This window comes from Ostrinia furnacalis, unplaced genomic scaffold (assembly GCF_004193835.3).
Source record: "Ostrinia furnacalis isolate ACB-3 unplaced genomic scaffold, ASM419383v2 OfSCF0322, whole genome shotgun sequence".
NCBI lineage: Eukaryota > Metazoa > Arthropoda > Insecta > Lepidoptera > Crambidae > Ostrinia > Ostrinia furnacalis.
In genome coordinates, this window is record NW_021130561.1 from 1384219 (window position 1) to 1396029 (window position 11811).

The 11811-nt window shown below is 35.3% G+C and overlaps 1 non-coding gene across 1 annotated transcript; it reads right to left on the minus strand.

Moving 5' to 3' along the window:
* Positions 1–6192: 6192 nt before the first annotated feature.
* On the minus strand, positions 6193–6264 carry TRNAG-UCC (transfer RNA glycine (anticodon UCC)). Its single transcript has one exon. It is a non-coding gene; the product is annotated as a tRNA-Gly (tRNA).
* Between the last annotated feature and the right edge of the window lie 5547 nt (positions 6265–11811).

Sequence of the window (11811 nt, forward strand, 5' to 3'; positions counted from 1 at the left end):
AAAATTTTGTATGAAAAATTAAACAGCGCCCCCTAGGGCGGCTATAATATAGGGGGCGCTGTTTAATTTTTCATACAAAATTTTTCGATGACACTTTGAATACTTAACGAAACGAACTCGAAAGTTTTTCCTACTAGAGGTACAGGAAACCTGAACCGTTCCTGTCGGTCCTTTATTGCTTTTGTTTCCTTGTTTGTTTGCACTTTACGGATGCGGGATTTCGTGTTCGAGCCGGAGAGATGAAAAATGCGAAGTTCGAATAACGACCTTTTTATAATAGAGTAGTTTATAGGAAAAGAATCGGTATCTTTTGAACGACTTTCCAGAGTTTAAGGTTACCTTTACTTTAATATTTGTAGTATTAGAACTGTCTACTTATTGAAAAATCATCAAGTAACATGCAACCCAAGAGCTCCTTTGTTGTGGATAAGAAAATACTTAATAATTTTAGATCTTTTAAATATTAATTTCGGTACTCATCACTGCTAACGTCAGCCTATCTTTTGATGCACATTAACTACTAAAATTAATATAATAATGATTCTCTAATTGCTATAAGAGAGAGAGAGAGAGAGCTAGAGTCTAGAGAGATATACCTACCTAGTAATATAATCAAACCTATAACTGCCTAGAATCCTAGATAGTGGTTTAATTGGTGTAATAGGTATTCGCTAAGAAAGCTACACACAATCAATTAACTTATACGGAGCTGAGTGATTGGTGAAGTACATTGTCGGAACAATTCATTGTTTATTTGCTGTAACTATTAAGTAAGTAAATATAGTAGGTAATTTTCCTTATTTATAACTCTACGTCGGTAACTTACGAGTTTTGTTTCGTCTGGGGTAGGAATCGCTATCTAATGACAATAAAATATGAGTGATTGCGTTAGTTGGTCGCTATAAACATTGTTGTTGGCATTAACTTTCTCCTAGATTAAGACAAACTTATTCATTTGCAGAATTCATTGTAAAACTACTTGTTAAACTTGCAGCTTTTCCTTTAGAAATCGTTGTAAAACTTTTTAAAGAACGTTATCATCTTGAGACTTTCGGAACACTATTTTTTAAAGAAATTTTAACCTTTACCTATCACATTTATGGCGTATCCTATCTTTTTCGAAATAAAGTTTGGTATTCGCACATCTTTATGACTTAGGAAATGCCATATTTTCAGGTAACCCTTGTTGCAAAAATGACAAGTTACTGAGCCTCGGTGGCTTTTCCACATCGCTGAACTACAGGCTTTAGTGGAAAGGGACTATCATAGTTAAATATCCTTAACCGTTGGTTAAAGGTACTTTATCGAAATCTTAAAACATCATGTAACTTTTTTAACTGTCACTATTTGTTCAAGATTCGTTGTTATTTATTTCTCAACATGATAGCGACCGTAAAAGTTTCTTTTATTCATTGGAATAAAAGAAACTTTGGTATTGACCAATCCTGGTTAAACCAGGATTATTAACTCCTCCTTTTAAAGGTTTTATTTTCCTTGGGTTTAATTTCCACACATACGACAAACAGTTGCGATACCGACAAAATCTTCATGAATTCAAAGAAAAACTGCTTCCCTTTGAATTTATTAACATTTTTCTCACACCTATCGCAGCAACGTTGACGAAATCAAACCTTTACAATGTTTTTAACGTTACTTTTTCAATCCAAAAGGGTATGTAGGTCTTAGGTCCTTTCATTAGCATGTCTGTTCGGCCAATGAATGCGGTCATCGGTTGACAGTTACATTAATGTATGTAGTTTAAAATATGCACATCACGACATCGTTATCGTCGGAACACAAAAAGCAAATTTAATTACTTCCAGACGCTGGTATCGTAATTAACGAGGAATTTATAAGGTGAAAATATTGGTGGACACGCAAAGTACTACACTACACTCAAAGTCAAAATTGGACCTTTCATTTAGAAAGGGTAGAAGTATTTGGTCCCTTTGAATATTGCAATTAAGTATTGCTATAGTCTGAACAATTGCTAGCTTTTATGTTTGTCTGCTCTGTCACAAACTTAACGCCCGTATTCATAAACGATGTTTGCTTAAGTGAAGCAGCAAATTGAACGCACAGCGTTGAATAGAGCCCTGTGATGCGTCCACGCGCACTGTAAGACCTCATAGTAATGTTTGTGAATACGGGCGCAAGTGTCATTGTCAAGATCTATTAAAACGGATAACGAGGTAACCAAGCCAATTAGTATTTTGATTGTTCTTATTCAGAAAAACTGGGAATGCAAATGTGGGAATCTGCACGCACTTCCAAGTGCATTTATTGAAGATCCATATGCAAATATACTGATAAAGTGGTCAGTTATACATCAGTTGGCGTGCTTGAGCCACAATTTATGTTCAAGATGTAAAGAAAATATGGTAATAACACAGGCAATATTTAGGTTAGGTATGACTTATTTTTAACTTAAGGTCCTATGTTCTCTAGAAGGGACAGAGGGCGTCCACAAAAATTCTCCATCGCGTTCGGTCTTGAGCTTCGCGTTTGATCTCGCTCCAGGTCTTGCCGATTTTCTTCACCGATTTTGTTTTTGGTCACTTTGGGTGTCGCGAACTATTTGACGCTAACTGTATGACCAGTGTTAATGTGCGGTTAGGTGAATGTTTGCTTTTGTTAAAGGTAATCGATCTTTAGCATAGATAGCCTATCCTCGTAGTTTAAACTTCCTTTATACGGTGGATTTAACTTCTAGAAAATTCAATCCAAATCATCGGGTATACATTTTTAATATTTACTCTACTTGTTTAGTTTTTAAGAAAACTTTTTAGATACTTATTTGTAGTAGGTTTTATTGATCAACTATTCTAGAGCGAGGATTATGTAAATAATCTAAGTGCGTCCTTGCGCAGATAATGTATTTTGAGTCGGAGTAACATCATCCGCCTCCTTAGCCCTTCCCTCTGATCCCGGATTCAATTGAAATGTAAATAGGGAATTGGGGACACATTCTAGGCCTGATGACTTCCATGGGCCTATTACTTCCTTGAAGTCGTGTGGGTTTTGATTATTAATCCATTTTAACTAAATCTTCTAAGCACCGCCTAATAAGATTTTCTGCTTGGTCTTAGGTTTGACTGGAAGAATATGCCATAATATGATATGGAATTCGCCTTTTGCACTCTGATATAGGTAGCCTAAGGTAGGTGAAGTTTAAAAAAAATCAATTCAGAAATACTTAAATGGTAATACTTCTTGATGTATGTAGAATTTTAGAGTCAACAACAGCACATCTGCCCATTGACATGTGGCAAAACGGGACAGTTGTACCTAATGTCGAAAGACGGTCGAAAGGGCTTAGCTCCGGCGTTTTTTGTATGGAGTTACATCGCTCCGTGAACGGATTTGATTTTCCATTAGATAAAAAAGTGCCACTTGTGCAAAATAGCAGGTATTACAAGTAACTTAAGATGACAGGTACCTACTATGTACCTAGTTTGGTATGCTGTAGTCTGTGCTAGTTTACGTAAGTATCACGCATGTGAACAATAATAGGCACCTACCCTGATTTTGGATCGCGAAAAATGAGTTCAATGACTTTCTTTGCGATCAGTTATCCTTTCTTTCCTTTTACTATCAAGCACACGTAAAGGGTTGTGCACACATTATTCGTTTTATTAAATAGTTCAATGTACATTTTCAACCATCGTGGCAAAGATATTATACGATGCTTCGTTATTAAAGGAAAACACACTAGGGAGAAAGTTTTTACTTTATTTTATTTTTACACTCTTGATATTAGTACTAATCTAATACCTTGGATATCCGTTACTAAAAAGACATTACCGACATTACGTATAAGTTCATCAATCCGTGAAACTTTAGTCATTTTAGGGTGAATAGTATAAAAACAAAAATGTGAGCGGGAAAACAAAAAAAATTGTGCTTGTATAATGTCCGCTACTTGTTTCATCATTACGTGAGTGCCACCCCTTACGTTATTTGCGTTATACGTGTACTCTGGCCTAATGGCACAATGTCGGAATTTGTTTGACGGCGGAGGAATTCTTTAGTGCCCTCCTCTGCCTTACTTGTTGTCGTCATTTGTAGAGTCAATAGCACATCAAAGTATACATTTTCGTTGCAAAGTTGCATCTATTGCAACTGAATAAAGTGCCAGTGTTTAGCTTGATGTGCCGTTGTCCGCACACACATTTCCCTACAAAAATGTATGCTCATTGGACTTTGATGTGTACGACTAGGTAACAATGTTTAGTGTTACTTATACAGGGTGTTAGGTAAATGGGTATATGAGCCGACACTAGCCCATGTTAACATGGGCATATAAATGGTACGGTGAAGTCAGAAAATTGATATCTTCATTTTAATTATTTTAATTTTCATTCAAATCGGATTTTATAAAATTTATTTTGTATGAAAATTTAAAAAATTAAAATTATGATATCAAATTTCTGACTTCACCATACCATTTATANAATGGTACGGTGAAGTCAGAAAATTGATATCTTCATTTTAATTATTTTAATTTTCATTCAAATCGGATTTTATAAAATTTATTTTGTATGAAAATTTAAAAAATTAAAATTATGATATCAAATTTCTGACTTCACCATACCATTTATATGCCCATGTTAACATGGGCTAGTGTCGGCTCATATACCCATTTACCTAACACCCTGTATGTAACGAAAAGAAATGATAACATTTTATTATGTGTGCAAACAGTCGAACCTTTTTTCCATTTCATATAAAATTATACATATTTTTGCTGATGTTAAAAGTAATGTTACCAGAGTTCCAACTGAAAGCTAGTAGCGCAATTTTTCTTAAAAAGATTCAGTAGCTTATTGAAAAAAAAAGAAGTTTTCCTCGGGACCATTTTATTACAGGTACTTAATAAATAATAAGATTACACACGAGTTTATTTAACAACTGACCGATCAACTACGTGAGCGATTGGAATCTTTCGAAAATATTCCGCCACCATAATTTCTTACAAATCCGTCATCATCGGTGTTTAAATATAATAACCTGTTTACCGAAGAAATATTATTTATATTACTGACTTAATTATTACTTACCGGCAACGCACAGCTCATGTGGGGTCTGGCCACTGTACAGATAGTATCTGTCTATAAAAAGGTTGTTCTTAAAATGCAATAAGTAAAGAACTAAACGTTTTCTAGGATCAAAACTTCTTTTTTTACATTTTTTTAAAGGGCTTCTGTTAACTGGCGTGGCAATATGAATTTGCACTCATCTTGGTCATATTGTATGCTATTTTGCGTAATATTTACCAAGCAGTCCCTGAGCAGACGTTTCATTACATACAGAGCTAAAGCACGTAAATTGATGAAGAAATAATGTAGTAATAGTAGCGTAGACTGCGTAGAGAGTTACGGTAGAGAAAGGATAATCTTCCTCCGGACCCATTTCACTTATTTTATAAGTTTTCATGACACTTGAGTTGGGAGTTGAAAGGTTGGCGGAGCACTTGTGACTTCAGTGATGTTGCCGGTGTGCATTAAGTACTATGCATGGGCAGCGGCAATAGTTTACCATTAGGCTGCTCATCTGCCACTATCTATCACATAAAAAATCTCAAATTTTATTAAAATTCACCTACTTAGTTTGGATTAAATTAAATATCTTGTTATAAGTCATTACTTATAGGGTTTTCGATTTCAGAAGCCACAAATAATAATTGTAACGCGTCAAGTTTCGGAGCGTGCTCTTAAATACCAGCACGGCTGCCATTTATAAGTCTCAAAATATTATCTGATAAATCTTGTAAAGTAGGTACGAAGTAATTTACAGTTGCTCTGTGCTGTGTGTTTATACGAGTATACACAAACTGGTTATAAACTAGGTAAATATTATATTTTATTTATTTATTTGTTAATTACTTGCAGATTGACGGTAAAATTCAATAATTTCACTTGTAAATTAGAAAGAGTAGTACGTCTCAGAAGTAGAGGCTAATAAACTAAATTAAGCCAATTCAATGACGATCCTAAAATCACCGTGTACTATTAGATAATTTTCATTTTTTTTTTTTGGACTCTTCACTTGTAAAAAAAATCGGAAAATCATCAATTAAACAGTTCACGTTACTGTAGGCGAATGGTCTTAATTTTATAAATTACATTAATTAGCTATTATAATAATTAACTAATTACATTTTATCCGGAAATAATAAAAAAATAAAAAGTGTGCGTTGGCCGGGAATCGAACCCGGATCAACTGCTTGGAAGGCAACTATGCTGACCATTACACCACCAACGCACTTAGGTTTCTCAGCAAAATCGGAAATCGTCTTCCATTTATTTTCACAAGTGAAAAGTAACATCAAAATCATTTTATCGCATTCTAAATCACTTCAAATATTATGAACTTATGAAGACTTGCGGCCGCCCGCGACTTCGTACGCGTGGATCCCGTTTATACCCCCTTATGGGTGGAGTTTCGTAAAATCCTTTCTTAGCGGATGCCTACGTCATAACATATACCTATATGCCAAATTTCAGCCCGATCCGTCCAGTGATTTGGGCTGTGCGTTGATAGATCACTATGTCAGTCAGTCAGTCACCTTTGAGTTATATAATATTTAGATTGCGAAAAAAATCACTTCATACGAAGATCATTACCTACTCGTATCGAATCGATTTTTTCCTAATTTTAGACAAGCAAAAACATGCAGCTACGAGTATCAACTCTCATATTATTATGTGTATGAATCACGTTTACCACTCTAATAAATTCACTTTGCGGTGATACGACCATACCGTAAGTAGGTACCTATCTTATTGTATTTTTGCAATAGGTACCTAAAAAGTGCGTCTCTATCGCATAATTTAGAAAGATGGCATGCGTGAACTAAATTAAATACTTACTAAAGATGATGTTATGCACCTTCTCGTACTTAAAACAAAATCACTTTGCTCAGTAAAGACTCAAATATGAATAGAGCCAGTGCCTTGATAATAAAAAGTATGTAAGTACTAACAAACGAAAGACATTTAGTACTTTCTGAAAGTTTACTAGTGACTTTGCCATTTAACTAGCGATCTTCAAAGGAAATCCACGGAGTGCATCGAGTTGTATAATCGGGACTGCACAGCGCTTCGATATTCAAACAAACTTTTAATAAGAAAAGTTGCGAGAAATAAAATTATGAGTATAGTTTCTGACCTGACTTTCCTAACGTAGGTAATGGTCACTGAAAAATCAAGAAGGTAAATAAAAATAAAATTATTTGTGTCCGTTATAAAAAGAACCGCATGAACGTTTTATTTCGATATTTCTAAAATCTAAAGCGAAGCCGGTCAAAATATCATGAAAAGTAGTCACGTTAATTTCTTTGGTGGAAACCACTGCAAGGTTCCACAACATCAAGAAGATAGCTGACATAGGTTGAGTATTAAAGGAGGAGATGCCCTTTTGTGGAAGGAAATTTTGCAATTATTATTATAACTTCGTCGTTTCAGCCAAATGACGTCCACTGCTGGACAAAGGCATCCCCCAAGGTTTTCCATAATGAACGTTCCTGCGCTACCCTCATCCAGGCTCTTCCCGCGACCTTTACCAGATCGTCGGTCCACCTAGTAGGAGGCCTGCCCACGCTACGTCTTCCAGCCCGTGGTCGCCACTCGAGAACTTTCCTGCCCCAACGGTCATCGTCTCTACAAGCTATGTGCCCCGCCCACTGCCACTTGATTTTAGCAATTCTGCGAGCTATGTCGGTTACTTTGGTTCTCCTGACGGTTTGGTTGGTAATTATAACTTCACTATAAAATACGAGTATAGTACGAGTATAGTGAAGAATATACGAGTACCTCTATCTATCAATTGATTTTAAATAATTTTAATGGCACTCCATAACTCTTGCACTTACGTTATCGTGACTCGTGACTGCTAGCAGCTGTATTTAAGCTATCATACATTGTAAAAATATACTCATATTCGACACAAAATGAAATAACTAGAGATCCTTTCATACTGTAAATTGAATGTACTCGTAAACTAAGTATTTTCAAATGCACTACAGTTCTATAAATCTACAGTTTGGTAAAAGTTAAAGCACAACATAGTTAGTATCTGTCCAGACAATAAAATTGTCCTTACTAAAGATGCGATCATACATCTTCATGATCCATGTCAAGGATCGATTATGATTTATAGAATGTCATCGTGAAATTTACTGATTATGTTTTCGATTATCTTCAGATGGAGCCATATTTTTGAGATTACAGGACATGATGGATCGTTTTGTAACAATAAACGTACGTGCGGTTGCATATTTTTTACTCTGGAAGTGCTACTTAATTTTGTAAATGGACACGCGATAAATACTTAAAAACCTGTTCACTTTCAAATACATCTTTGGCTTATCCTCACAAATCTCACGATTGAAAATATTCTGACTTTCTTTTGTTCCTCGAGGCCTGAGCTCGACTCTAATTCTGGTGGTAATGTATACAACCATATATGTATACAAACCAGTTGTCAGACTAAAAGGCTAGATACAAACAAGCTATCGCCTGCGTAGATTCCAATATTCTATTCGATCCTAACTAAAAACTTAAGTGCTCCTACTGTAAAATTTCTATAAATTCTTTCTAGTACTTTTTTGTGAAGGAATATCAAACATTTATTTATCCAACCATCTCTCTTTTCAGGCGTACAATAAAGGTAGGTAAGCATAGATAAAAAAAGACCTATTTGATTATAGGATACGAGGAAATGTCATAAGTCCTCACATAGAAACAGTGCCTGTAATCTAGTTATCTTTTTAACAAAACACACCACCCGCCTGAAGACATTGACCTACATCGGGAATCGAATTAAGGACTCTCTTGGCAAACGCTCAGACACGGCCCAGTCATTAGATGGTTTTACTGACGCTATCAACACTATCAGTATTGGCCCATAAACTTGTGCTGTAATTACGTTACTATTTTTCTATTGTCAGTAGCTTAGGTACTATGTGGCTGTTATAGGTACTAGAAGTTGTAGTACTGCCTAGTTAATTACTTTTTTGTTGACGAAATAAAAGATTAGGCATCTAGACTTTACTGGTAATCACTTTTGTAACTAGAGCGTAAGGCTTTAAGGCTTGACTTTATATTTTGAGCAGAATAAAAGTCGTAGTTGGTATGGAAATGAATTATTTGAATTTACAAATTTTGGCAGACAATATTTGTATGAGCATCTGGTGTACTCCGTAAAAGTATGATATTTTTAAAACAAATATATTTTTCTCCACTTCCTTCGCTAACCTGTACAAGGATATTTTTAATGAAATCCCAAATGGCAAATGGTTTAAAATAAATAAAATGTGATACATTTTTATTTCACAATTAAAGTAGAAAATTCACATTACAAAATACATATTTGATCGACTTCATTTGAGACCAAAGTGTTTGATCGCCCATCTAAATAGTTATCGCTCGTTTAACTACCAGTAAAACAATTTTATGGAACAATGGACGGACAAGAAAACAATAGCTGTTAACTCTTGTTTTATCAGATCGATTGGTGTCAATCTTATACCACTTAACTGACAGGCATCGTGTTAATTTACGCATTACTCCGTCGCTTACAAAAACCTAACGTTCAAAATGTCCAGTAGCAAGATATGGTTAACAGCACTTTGTTTATTTATTCAATAATTTGAACTCTAAAGCCATCGATATAAGAACGAAGCCCGAAGCTATGTTCAGACATTAAGACATAATCTTTTATCTGAACGTTCGAGCACACCTCCACGTTTAAAAGCTACGGCTTAGGCCCGGTTTACACCAAGGCGGATCGGAGCTGAGCGGAGCAGAGAGATGTGGAAACAATGACACATGGGGGCGTAGTGTGAGTTTACGTCAAACGCATACGATATCGACTGCGTTAAAAAATATATTATGAAGATTTTAGATGACGGATTGTATAGCGCCCCTAGCGGAAACTTTCAGGAACTGAACTGAACTGACGTAAACTCACACTGCGCCCACTGATTGGTTATCCAAAACACATCTCCGGTTCGCTCCGCCTTGATGGAAACCGCGCCTTATGTGTTCGATTCTTTTGTTTTTATTTTTTCTTTAGAACGTCGTGTATAAGCAGCCAGTTTAGTTTTTTATTCAAAGCCGTTGTGATGGTTCCACTTCTTACTTTTATTGCGTCGTTGTTTATTTTATAAGTTATCAAATAATATTTTATAAGGTGATTCTGTACAAAGTTTATTGAATGGTTCAATCCCCGATCAGACAAATTCATACAATATTATAAAAACAAAGGGATATAGATGTTTGACTTAATTTAATACGAGGTTTGAACTTTTCATAAACATACCTTCTTAGGCTGAGTTGCGCCATCTTACTTTAACTTTGGCATTAATGTCAAAAATCTGTCAAACTCCATACAAAAAGCACCGGTTAATTTTATTGTTACGGTTAAATTAAGGTGGCGCAACTCAGTGTTAATGTTATCTGTGACTGTGATAATTAATATACGTATGGAAGATTTCCAGTCAACCAAGACCTTTTATTTATATGGGACCATATAAAGAAAAGAGGTCAAGCTCTAGCTTGTTCCTAGATTCTGTAGAATCTGCCTAATTAACATGTAGGTGTAAAATTGTTATCTAGTCAAGCATTCTCAATAATACTTTATTTAAAGACAAGAAAAATCAAAACACAGACAATAATTAAAGCTTTATTTTTGGACTTCACACTTCAACTATAAACATGACCTTGCTACTTATTTTTTATTAGTTTTAGTGTTTATTAGAACCTAATTTAATACTAAAATCTATCGAGTAGTTTTAATTTGATATTCAAAAATATTGGTCTCACGTCTGCCCTGAAGGGATCACGTGCGTAAAATAAAATTACCAGCTCATATTAAAACAGCCAACGAGCAATTCCGCGAGGTAAGTATGAGGCGCAGACGCAACTGCGTGCTTGCATGAAAAGATTGATGGCAGTTAATGAAGCGGAAAGCGGTGTCAAAAGTTCAAAACCGTGTAATGGAGCGCCTAGTATGGAGCTGTGACTCAATCAGCGCGGTTAATGTATTTGTATAAAGGCAAAATTGATCCTTAATCGCTTTAACAATGATAAAAATACGCGAACACGACGTGATGAAATCCCAACAATCGAGAAGACATTACTCAGCGATGCAAATGGAAGCCTACAGAGACCCATCGGCACTTAAAACGACTGCAGACCTGAAATTGGCTGTAAGACCGCTTTTCGAGCATTCCACAAATAATTCAGTCCAATCTCACACTCATTACGCGATCCCATTATCCAAAAACAATTTACGCGAAAATTATTTACCACAGGTGTTCTGCGGTTTACGAGGGCGTTTGTCATTTTTTTTATAAAAAAATATCGTTATTGCACATCCCAAGATCATTCATCGTAAATTATCAATTTGGGAGATGCGTGAAAGTTTGTTAAATTAAAAAATGAAGCTGTAAATATGAAAACTGACGCCAATTTGTTGATCATGCCTTACAAAGGAATCGCGTTTGGCAATAAAATTAATTGTTGAATCCATATAAGAAGCAAAAGCTGCACGAATGAATTTATTATAAGAAGCGTATCGGTCATTTTTCATGACCGTCAGGGAGTTCTGTCTGTGTTTAAAAATGACGACAGTAATATCTTAGCTACCTGTAAATGCACTTCAACGTAAACAAATATAAATCTTATGTCTGATGTTTCAAAAGAGGTGGCAAAATGTATGAGGTAGATTAATCTTACCCCTGTCTATTCTTACTTCTCTATAGATTCTCTATGTTGGAGTATTGGGGACGTAGATAATTGAAAGCAT